The 12,088-nt window shown below is 37.1% G+C and overlaps 1 pseudogene; it reads right to left on the bottom strand.

Moving 5' to 3' along the window:
• Positions 1 to 6,950: 6,950 nt before the first annotated feature.
• Positions 6,951 to 11,263, bottom strand: LOC139113060 (uncharacterized; annotated as a pseudogene).
• Between the last annotated feature and the right edge of the window lie 825 nt (positions 11,264 to 12,088).

Genomic DNA, 12,088 nt, shown 5'->3' with positions numbered 1-12,088 from the left:
GAAAGAAGAATATAAGGAGGAGGAAAAAGAGAAATCGAAAAGTGAAGGAGAGACAGTGGGGAAAGAAGAGGGGGAAAAGGATGGTCCGAAGGAAGAGAAAATAATGACAATAATAAGAAGAATGAAGTTAAAGAAAGCGGCAAGAATTGATGAATTACCGATGAAGGCGTGGAGACATGGAGGAAAGGGAATAAGAGCAAGGATTGTTGATATCATCAAAAAAATTTGGAGAAACGGAATTTTGCCAGGGGACTGGAAGAAGAGTGTAATTGTTCCAATTTTTAAGAAAGGAAATAAGGAAATAGTGGAAAATTATAGAGGGGTGTCACTGCTATGCACAGCGTATAAGATCTATGCGGATTTGTTAAGAAGCAGACTAGAAGAGGAGGTAGAGAGGCTAAAAATACTTCCAGAAAATCAGAATAGATTTAGAAAAGAAAGAAGTACAATGGATAATATATTCATCCTGAATCATCTAATCCAAAAAGAGAAGAGTAAGAAAGAGAAGAAAGTATACTCTTTCTTTGTTGATCTCAAAGCAGCATTTGACAACGTAAATAGAGAAGTTTTGTGGAAAATTATGAGAAAAAAAGGAATAAAAGAAGATTTGATGAGAAGACTGGAGCGGGTGAAGGAATAAACTCCGGGAAGTCAGGTTTCGGGCTAGAATTAGGATCATCCTCAGCCAGAGGACCGATCTCTTCGGGTTCTTCGGGAAGGTGCGGTGACAGAGAAAAGGGAGACGAGCATGCTCCAAAAACAGCTCCAGAGAAATGCTGTTCAGAATTCACTGAGGAATTGAGAGTAAAGGACGGGGATGTAGGGCGGAATTGCTCCGAACTAGGCTCTGTTGACTCCTCCAAAAAACTCAATGTCGGTGTCGGATTTTTAGGCGGAACCGCTTCAAATAAAAACAACGGCTCCAGATCTCCATGCACGGGAGATGGAGGAGGCGCGGGTGGCTGTGGAGAGCTCAGTCTCCCTTCTTGTTTCAGGGGAGTGTCAACCGCTTCCTCTCTTGGCGCCGCCGCAAACAGGAATTGTATAAAAACACTGCATACTGTAAGGAATTGTAAAACGTGCAACGCAGTCATAGAAATAAAGCGCGCGGAGTAGAGTAAGATAAGAGGTGCATTGCGCCTACGAGACGGTGATTGGTTGGTTCGCGGAGGAACCCCGTGACTTCGGCGTTGTCGGGTATTGTAGATCAGTTAGTCGTGCCTGAGATAGAGGACAGGAAGCAGCTAAAGAATACCTCGAGAAGATTTACTTTGTATCTTAGTTATTACTTATATTGCGTGTTCCATTAAAGATACGCCTACTAGTAGACGGCATACTGTTTTATTCTCCCGGGCTTACAGTTTTTCAGAAGTGGGATATAGCAATAAAGACACGATTCGTGAGCAGGTTATCCGAGTGAACACGCGGCCGAGAGATTTTCGAACAGACACGAGTTCGCGGATTAGTGGTCGGCGTACGGAGACCTAATTGTGTGAGGAAGTGTCGGAAGAGGAACACGCGTACGAGGACTGAGATATCGAGAGGCTGTATATCCGGAAGTCAGGCGAGAGGAACGAACGAACGGACGTCGAAGACAAAGAAGAACGGTGCGTTACGCCATTAAGTGAGAGAGACGTGCGCGCGAAGGACCGAGCGTTCGAGTAGACTGTGTGTCGAGGATCAGATATAAAAACGGGCTGTGTGCCTGGAAAATCTGAGTGATCTTATAAAATACAGGCCGTGAGTGCAGAAAGGGAAAAGCTAAGAACGAACGTATCGAGCAACGAGCTGATATATCGAGTGATCGCGGATTAAGGCAGTGCGCAGACGCGGAAGAGACACGCAATCGGAAAAGAAACGCACGATTGGTTCGTGTGGTCACGTGGACGCGTACTAGTGAGATAGCGCGCGAGTGCAAGAGAGACACGCAATCGGAAAAGAAACGCACGATTGGTTCGTGTGGTCACGTGGACACGTACGAGCAAGATAGCGCGCGAGTGCGAGAGAGACACGAGAACGAAGAAGAAGTACACGATTGGTTCGTGCGGTCACGTGGTACAAGAAGAACAGTCATGTTGAGCCCGCATGATTTCACGGCATCGGTGCTCAGGGAAGTACTGAGAGAGCTGAACTGTGCTACAGCGGGAACAAAGAGTGAGTTAGTAAAAAGACTGAAAGTTGTAGATCCAGGAAATGATTGGATCAAGAGAATGAAGGACGCGCAAAAGGAGACGGAAGATACCCCAGTGAATCCCGATCAAGGAGAGGCGGGAGGTGCGCAAGCAGGTCCTGATCAAGGAGGTGCAGAAGGAGTGAGTATGGAGAACAATGAAGATGGTGACGAATATCTCGCTCAACCACAACGCAGCAACGAAGAGTGCGGTAGTACACGGGCTAACCGCGGAGAAAAAGAAAACGAGAATACGCGGGCGAGTCGTGGGGGAAGAAAAGCAGACAGTGTAAGAAAGAGATACGGCACGAATACTAGCAGCTTAGAGCAAGAACTAGAGCTTCGAGAGAGAGAGAGAGAGAGAGAGAGAGACGACTGATGGAAAGAGAATTGGAGATAGTACGCCACGAATTAGCAATGTTACGCAGCAATAACTTGCAAGATTCGCTGTCATTTCAACCCAGGACGGCTGAAGCACATGGTGATCGTCCAGCGAGGTTAAACGTTAACGCCATTGCCGAATTGTTACCTACGTTTTCCCGTACAGAAAAAGATTTCGAGAAGTGGGAGCGGCAATTAAAACTACTCAAGACAACTTATTCCATGGATGATAATATGGCGAGAGTGCTGATAGGATCACGGTTGCGGGAAAAAGCATTGAGCTGGCTTCACTCGAAACCCGAGTTTCTTGAATTAACGACCGAGAAGCTATTAAACGAAATGAGAGGCATGTTTTGCCATAAGATCAGCAAATTTACACTAAGGAAAGATTTTGAGAAACGCAAGTGGGAGTCTGAAGAGTCATTCAGCACGTATCTACATGATAAAGTCATCTTAGCTAACCTCATTCCTATAGATGACGAAGAAACACTTGAATACGTAATCAAAGGGATACCTGATCCAGCCCTGAGGGACCAGGCGCGCATCCAAAAGATAAATTTGAAGGCAGATCTATTAGAGGCGTTTGAAAAAGTTACGTTGCGGTCGAAGTTCAGCCAAAGTGTTGCAGGGAGAAGGAGGGTTGATCATGCAGTTACAAGGACCAGCAAGGCGAAGAGAGCGGACGACGACGGTGATAGCAAAAGCGAGGGCAAAGCAAAAGGAGGCTTTCGATGTTATAGTTGCGGCGGCAGAGGATATCTAGCTAGAGACTGCAGTCATACGGAAGAAGACCGTCAAAAGAAGGAAGCAGTCAAGAAAGAACGGATTGTGTGCTTCAAATGCAATACTCCAGGACATTGAGCTAAGTTTTGCAAGGCCACAGGGACACCAGATAAATCCGAAGACGAACATGTGTTAACTGTAGAGACATTAAGCGTAGAAAGCGGCGATTTTTACTGTAGCGTGGATTATGAACTGACCGACGGTTCCGATAAAATTAGTTTAAAGCTGCAAACTCTATTAGATACTGGTAGTTCAGTAATCTTAGTTAAGTCAAAATATATACCTCCATACATGTTAAAGAAGCTAGAGGATGTAAATGCGAGTGTGTGTGGAATAAATAATTCTCCGTTAAGATTTTTAGGTGCGATTAGAGCTATCGTTATGTTAGACGGAGCAAACGAATACGGCATGTTATTTGTGGTAAAAGACGACACAATGACACCGCCAGCGATATTAGGTCAAAACATAATTCAAAAGTTAGGATATAAACTAAGGAAAAGCAATCACGATTGAGTAGACGAAGACACTAAAGAAATTCTAAATATAGAAATAAAAGGGAATAATGATCTCGAGTCAGATACAATGGATATTAATTCGGAATTACCGTTGACGGTTTAAACAGAGGTGCGCGAATTATTCGTTAAGGAGTACGTAAACGCGAAACGTCCGGAGGCTCCTGCAGTAAACGCGGAACTTAAAATGGTATTAAAAGAGCATAAACCGTTTGTTGTGTCGCCAAGAAGGCTTTCATATGCGGAAAAAGATATTTTGCGAGTGTTGCTCAAGAAATTAACGGATAATGAAGTAATACGGCCAAGCGAGTCTGAGTATTCTTTGCCTATAGTGTTAGTTAAGAAAAAATCGGGAGAATACCGGTTATGTATAGATTATCGCGTTTTGAACAAGTATTTAGTACGAGATCATTACCCCCTTCCCTTAGTTGAAGATCAACTGGATATATTGGTAGAAAAAAGATATTTCACACTTTAGGACTTGAAGGATGGTTTTCACCACGTAAAGGTAGCGGAAGAGTCAATTAAATATACATCTTTTGGGACACCATTAGGTCAATTCGAGTATGTAAAGATGCGTTTTGGTCTTAAAACCGCCCCTATGACATTTCAAAAGTACGTTAATGAACTATTACGAGAATTACTAGAATTAGGAGACGTGGTGATTTATATGGACGATTTCATGATTGCTACGACGACTATAGAGCATCATTTGCGAATATTACGAAAAGTATTTAAGTTATTAGTATGTAATTTACTAGAGCTAAGGTTAGATAAATACAAGTTTTTGTACACGAAGATTAATTATTTAGGTTATATTGTATCAGAAAATGGCATAAGTCCTACAATGGAGGGAATGGCAGCCGTGTGTAATTTCCCCTTACCGAGAAATATAAAAAACATACGAGCGTTTATAGGTCTTTGTTCTTATTTCCGCAAGTTTATAGAGAAATTCTCGCTAGTTGCAAAACCTTTATATGATTTGTTAAAAAAAATGCTCAATTCCAGTTTGATACGAGGGAATTAGAAGCGTTCGAAAAGCTTAAAAATGAATTAGTTTCAGCACCAATTTTATCGTTGTATAGCCCGAAAGACGAGACAGAACTACATTGTGACGCGAGTGCTGACGGGTTTGGAGCAATTTTATTACAAAAAAAGCGAGATCAAAAGTTACACTCGGTGTTTTACTATTCTAAGAGAACTACCAAAATCGAAAGTAGATACCATAGCTTCGAGCTAGAGACATTGGCTATAGTATATGCTCTCAGGAGGTTTAGAATATATTTACACGGGATAAGATTTAAAATAGTGACAGACTGCCAGTCTTTAACACAGACACTGAATAAAAGAGACATTAATCCGAGAATTTCAAGATGGGCATTGGAAATGCAAGAGTTTGACTACTTTGTAGAGCATAGAGATGGAACAAAGATGAGTCACGTTGATGGCTTAAGCAGATGTAACTCTGTTTTAGTTATTGAAGATAACACGTTAGAATTTAACATGGCAGTAAGTCAAAGTCAGGATACTAGTATTAAAGAATTGCAGTCTGAACTAGAAAATAAAGAGAATAAAATATATGAACTGCTTAATGGTATAGTGTATAGAAAGAAAAATGATAAATTGTTATTTGTAGTTCCTAATAATATGGAAAACCATATCTTGCATAAATATCACAATGAGTTAGGGCATATGCGCGAGTAAGATGTACGAAATGATTACAAAAAGTTATTGGTTTCCTAAGTTAAAAAGCAAGATAGACGCACATGTTACAAATTGTTTAAAATCTATAGCGTTTGCTCCAAAGACCGGAAAAAGAGAAGGATTGCTCCAAGTAGTACCGAAGGAAAGCTTACCGTTCGAAGTAGTGCATGTGGATCATTTTGGTCCGGTGGAGAAACATGCCATAAAAAAACATGTATTATTAATTGTCGACGCATTCACAAAGTTTGTAAAGTTATATGCTACAAAATCAACATCAAGTAAAGAAGCAATAAGCTATATGGAGCAATACTTCCGAAATTATAGTGTTCCAAAAGTGTTAGTGTCAGACAGAGGGACTTGTTATAGTTCGAAAGAGTTTGAGAGCTTTATGAAAGGATATGAAATAAAACACGTCATGTTAGCGACAGGCTCGCCTCAAGCCAATGGACAGGCTGAGCGCATGAATTGGGTGTTGAAGGCAATGTTGGCAAACTTGTAGATAGTAGAGAGCGAAAAAATTGGTACAAACGGTTACCACAGGTTGAATACACTTTAAATAATGTTGTACATGCATCGATCGGTGATACGCCGAGTAGAGCGTTGTTTGGTGTTAAGCAGCGTCCGAAATCACCTGACAAAGTGCAAGAATACGTCGAAAGTACAATAAGAAAAGATACGCGTGATTTAGAAACAATTAGAATTAAGGCTAGAAATTTAATAAATAAGTCGCAGGAATATAATAAAAAATATGCGGATAAAAAGCGTAAAAAGGCACATAGATATGCTGAGGGTGATTATGTTATGGTGCGAAATTATGAAAGTACTCCTGAGACATCTCAGAAACTGGTCCCGCAGTTTAGAGGACCTTACAAAATAGTAAAAGAGTTAAGGAATAATAGATATATAGTCGCGGACATAGATGGATATCAGATTACCCAGAAACCGTACAAAGTTGTTTGGAAGCCTGCAAATATGCGCCCTTGGATGTCTAATGTGCAAGATAAAGAAAATGTTTATTTGAATGAAAATGATTTAAGCGAGAGCGATGAGTGCATGAACGTAACCGAGGACGGTTTACAGGTCAAGAACGGCCGAAACTGCAAGGAATTGTAAAACGTGCAACGCAGTCATAGAAATAGAGCGCGCGGAGTAGAGCAAGATAAGAGGTGCATTGTGCCTACGAGACGGTGATTGGTTGGTTCGCGGAGGAATCCCATGACTTCGGCGTTGTAGGGTATTGTAGACCAGTTAGTCGTGCCTGAGATAGAGGACAGGAAGCAGCTAAAGAATACCTCGAGAAGATTTACTTTGTATCTTAGTTATTACTTATATTGCGTGTTCCATTAAAGATACGCCTACTAGTAGACGGCATACTGTTTTATTCTCCCGGGCTTACAATACTAATTTCCACAGGCTTCTGATTTTCTTGTTTCGTCGCGCTCGACTTTTCTTAATTGTGCGCCTGTTTGATGACTCCTCTAAAATTTTAATATTAATTTTAAATAAAATTAAATATTAAAAAGAGAATTGTTTAAAGGCAACTCGTTGCATTCTTTTTTCCGAAACTCTCAATCCATCTGTCTGACAATTTTCACGGTTCAAAGAATGCATGAAACCTCACTCAAATTTTAAGTTATTGATAGTCACCAGGAATTAGCGGCATATCGTAACTGTTTATAAGAGAAGATTAACCACACGAATCAATTTACCGGAAAATCCAGAGGACTTCAATGAGATCCCGAAATCTCGACACACGCACGGCACTTTTTCACTTTTCTCGGAGACTAATTTGAATTTAATTAATATATTATTATTTTTTTTTTTAGTAAAATCAAACAATTATTAGAAATAATGGATGCAGCGACTTACTACTTGCTGCTTTAGAACTTCTTCTACCTTCAAGGTTTTCAAATTCTTCACTCTTCGTGACGGCTATCACACTCACGATTCTTTGCTCTTTGTGACGGCTATTACACTCACGATTTCAACAGCAGTATTTGCTTGGTTTTGCGTTCTGAGGACAACGAGAGAGAGTCCCGCCGAAAAACACGGTTTTATAACCTCGGAAAAGAGGAGGACTATCGTCGAATTTTCATTTTTTAAAAATCAATATTCTTATTTGCTAAGCTTGTTCCTCCATTTTTTCTTTTTCACAATTATTGGTCACTCGCGCCTCATTCCTTCTCTGGTTTTCTTAAATTTTTAAGTTTTTGCCCTTAGATTCTAAATTTTGGTGAGAAGTTTCCGATATCTATTGGTTTGAAAGACAAATGTTTATAAGAAGCTCCGCCCATATGGCTTTATCCCTTCCAACCTTCTAGAATTTTATTAACAAATTGAAAAAATAGTTAAGCCCTTTTTTGTTATCGGCAGGCTACATTTGCTGAATTTTATTTCTTCTGTCCGTGTATCGTATTCAAGTAATTGCAGAACACTCGCGCCCTTATTTTTCAAAGGTTTGGATCCACGGCCCAATTTTTATCTTAAAAGTTATTTTTCTTTTAAAATCCTTTTGCCTACCGCCCAACATTTGATAGTAATTTGAAGCATTTCTGGGCTCTTTAAGTTTAATGATTTTTTTATATTTCAACAAGTTTCTATAGTTCGGTTTTCGTTGGCGTCTGTTTTTCAATTTGTTTTAAGTTTCTCTTTTTTCTATACACATCTGGTAATACAAAATGTTTCTGGTTGTAAATTAATTTTTCTGGAAGGTTAGAAATCCTCTCTTTCGGTACCAAATAAATAATGTTTATTTCTCCTTATCTATTTTATCAAACATGTGTCGGAAAAAGGAGATGTGAAGTTTAAGGACGTATCACTTCCCGACTTAGACAAATGTTGGGGTGTATTACATAACATTTACATAAACAAAAGATATCTTCTTTTTTCAACAACTTACAATTTTTATTCTACGACTGTTTTTACACTTTTATTTTTATTATTATTATTTTTTTGAAAAAAGGCTATTTTCCTATATTTAATTCATAATAGTTTATAAAGTATTTATATACAGGGTGCTATATTGACAAACTCTTAGAGTTAGATAGGTCTCGTGGATACAAATCAATAAGTCCTTTGCCGTTTTGCAAGATTCTCAATAGTTATTGAGAAAATAATTAAAATATGTAACTGAAGAGCGACAAGGAAGCTACGGGTGAGTGAGCGCTACAGACGAATGGCTAGGAATGGCGCCGTCGCCTGTCGCGCTCACTCACGCGTACGTTCCTTGTCGCTAATGCACTAGACAAATTAATTTTTTTCTCAATAACTATCGAGAATTTTGCAAAACGGCAAAGGACTTATTGATTTGTGTTCACGAAACCTATCTAACTTTAAGAGTTTGTCAATATGGAGTGGGACAGCCTGTATAATACATTTTTTTCCGAACATTTCTAATTTTACAATTTAAGTTTTTTTTTTAATTTACAGACGTTACACGAATTTTGTAAAAATTTCTCGTGTAAAACTTTACTATTCTTAATATTACTAACAATTTTTGCATTTAAATTATCTTCAATAACAATAAATTTATTTTTTGCCTTGCACCACGACGTTATACTATTAAGTCCGATAACTTTAACCATAGCTTTAAAAAAAATTTCTCTGTGTTCATCACATTCTATCCAATCTACCTTAATATTCCAATTATCAAAATGCGTTACAATCATTTTAAATATATTACGCCAATAACATTTTACTCGCAACAATTTATTAACCGCGGTAACAATTTGTCTAGCACAAACGGTAAATTTTCGACTTTTGGCACTACTTTCGCAAAATGAGTAAATGTTAAGTTGTTTTAAAATTTTTGAAATAATTAGTTCCGAATGATCAAAAATTAACGCGATAATAGAATTTTCTGTAATGTTAAGTTCAGAAATTAAATCTGATTCCTCGTTACTATTATTAATATTAATGTTATCATCAATACGCGAATTATCTACATAATATTCTAAGTTACATAACATATGATCATCAACGTTAACTTCACAATTTTCTCCAGCTACAGATACCGATTTTAAATTACTGATTAATAAAGTTATAAAAGTGTCTTTAAAATGTTTTGGAATTGGGTTATTGTATCGCGCAGCGTGACTTCTAATTTGGCCAAAAAAATTTTCTAACGGATCTTGATTACAATAACGCGTAATGAATTTATTATAATGAAATGTTTTTCGCAAAATAAACCACAATTTCTGAAACCCATTTAAAGTTAAAATCCAATTAGCCAGAGTCGGAATTGTTACAAGATTACGCGAAATTATATTTACGTATTTAATATTTTTTAATTTTTGTTTCGCATTTGTCCAAAATTCGTGATGTAAACTACCTTCAATAACCGGACTACGTAGCTCGACTTCGTCAATATTATATTTCGCGCTGCCATTCACGGAATCGAATAAGTTGTTGAAGAAATTAACTGCTTCTGCTGTAGATATTCCTTCTTCATGAGAAATTTCCAGCTTCTCATCGTCGATGGTAACAGTACCTGCAACAAAACATTTATAGTATTATTTACACAATTTATATATTATGTATCTATTTTACAATACATATATTTATGTTAATACTTACATTAAGCTCTTGTCAACGTTTCAATGCAACTAGCCATTGTTCCACTTAAAACTTGTGTTGCATATTTTACCCGCATTTTATTAATTTTGTTTTCAATAATGTGACGTTTTGTTATTTTTTTTAATTGTGGACGAATTATATTAATATTTCTATCAATTATCCAGGCCTTCTTAATAACGTCCCATGTTACAATTTCGTTTGCATTTATGTTCTTTTTGTCACAATTTAGAACGAGATCCTTTGTTAATAAATTATTACGAATATATTTAATAAGATAGGGCAGATCAAAAAGTGGAACAATTTCTGCTTTCCCCACTTCAAAAGTTTGTCTTCTAAACAGAAAAATGAATTAACAAAGTGAATATAAAGTATTTTTACTTTTAACATGCAAAAGTTTTATAAATACTTTGTTTCCTATTCTGTAGATCACGTTTCATGTGTGTCTGTTGCAGCAGCTCGTGGATGGCTGCCGTATTTGACGACTCTTGATCGCAAACCGTATACGAAAAACCGTATACAATGAAAAACTTGCATTATTGATTTTTGATACATGCTCCTTAACGCACCGAATAAGTTGAGAGGTATTAGTTTGCCTTTGACAAAAATTAAACGATATTGGCATTTTCCAACCCGAAGCTAATCCCCGTAACATAAAAACCAACGCGTGATCTGCTATTTTGCTTGTATGATTGGTGCCCTAATCCTCAAAACCACATATAATATCCTTTAGGATATTATAAGTGAGTTTAGGTTGTATAGATACTTCGTCCTACATAAGGATGCACACCTTTTCTTTCACTGACATATTTAAAGCAACGTGCTTCAAATGTCTCAAGATAAAAGGGTTCAACCCAGGGGACAATGGTATCTTATTCAGCACCAATTGTAAAGTTTTAATAGCAGAAATTTGAATAAAAATTTTCCGAAGTCGCGTGTATGCACGCTTTCCCATTGTCTTGTACAATATCAATGCAAGGGTCTTCTGTTCCGCTGTATATTGGCGTCCCTGTAACAGAATATAATTTTATATAAGTTTTATATAAAAATAATAAACAACAGTATATAAAAGCATGAAACAATCAAAATATGATAAAAAAAACATTCAAACAAAATCATACAAAATAAACAAAATCCCACATAGCCCAAAAAAAAAAAAAAAAAAAAAATAGAAATCAGGAAAAACACATTCAAAAAAAAGAATATATGAAAATAATAAGTAAAAATAGAAAATAGATATACATGCATTAAAAAAGTAGAAAAGTTTTTATTACATTCAGATTAAAAGTGCACATTAATATAAGTATTACAAAATAACATTCAAAATATATGAGGACATTTTATATGTCATCTCAACGTTGTATACACCATTTTACCTGTTGTGTACATTTATAATCTTGAGTGTCGTACATTGTTTGCCCTTCTAGGTGTAATAAAAAATCATGTTTGGCTTCATCCGTCAAAGATAATGATGATCTTGGACTGAACGTGGAAATGTCATGGATATCCTTCAAATTTAAAAAGTTTTCAATTAAATACAATATGAAAAATAACAATAATTGTTTATAAAGTTATTTATAAATAGTAGTTATTATTATGATTATTAATATTATTACTTTATTATTATTACTATATTTTTCCACTTATAACAAAAGCAATTAAATTTAACAATATCACTATCTATACAGGGTGTCCCGCGAAATGCGGAAAATCTCTCGGGTGTAGGTAGACATTAGGAATATATTTAGAAAAGTTTAGCACCAATTTGTCGAATTCGCGATCTTAACATTTATACGAATTTTTATAACCGAACGAATAAGAGCGCGGTCTTTTAGAAGCGATCCACGCCGCTTATCGATTGGCAGATCTTTCTTTCGGCGGGTCTAGTGAAGGTAAAAGACACGGATAGGGAGGAAAAGGGAATCGGACAATCGCTAAGCGACAAAAAAGCTGAGGCAGAGTCAAT

This window comes from Cardiocondyla obscurior, unplaced genomic scaffold, assembly GCF_019399895.1.
Source record: "Cardiocondyla obscurior isolate alpha-2009 unplaced genomic scaffold, Cobs3.1 scaffold111_0_24996, whole genome shotgun sequence".
Classification (NCBI taxonomy): domain Eukaryota; kingdom Metazoa; phylum Arthropoda; class Insecta; order Hymenoptera; family Formicidae; genus Cardiocondyla; species Cardiocondyla obscurior.
This window is presented reverse-complemented; position numbering and strand designations above follow the sequence as displayed.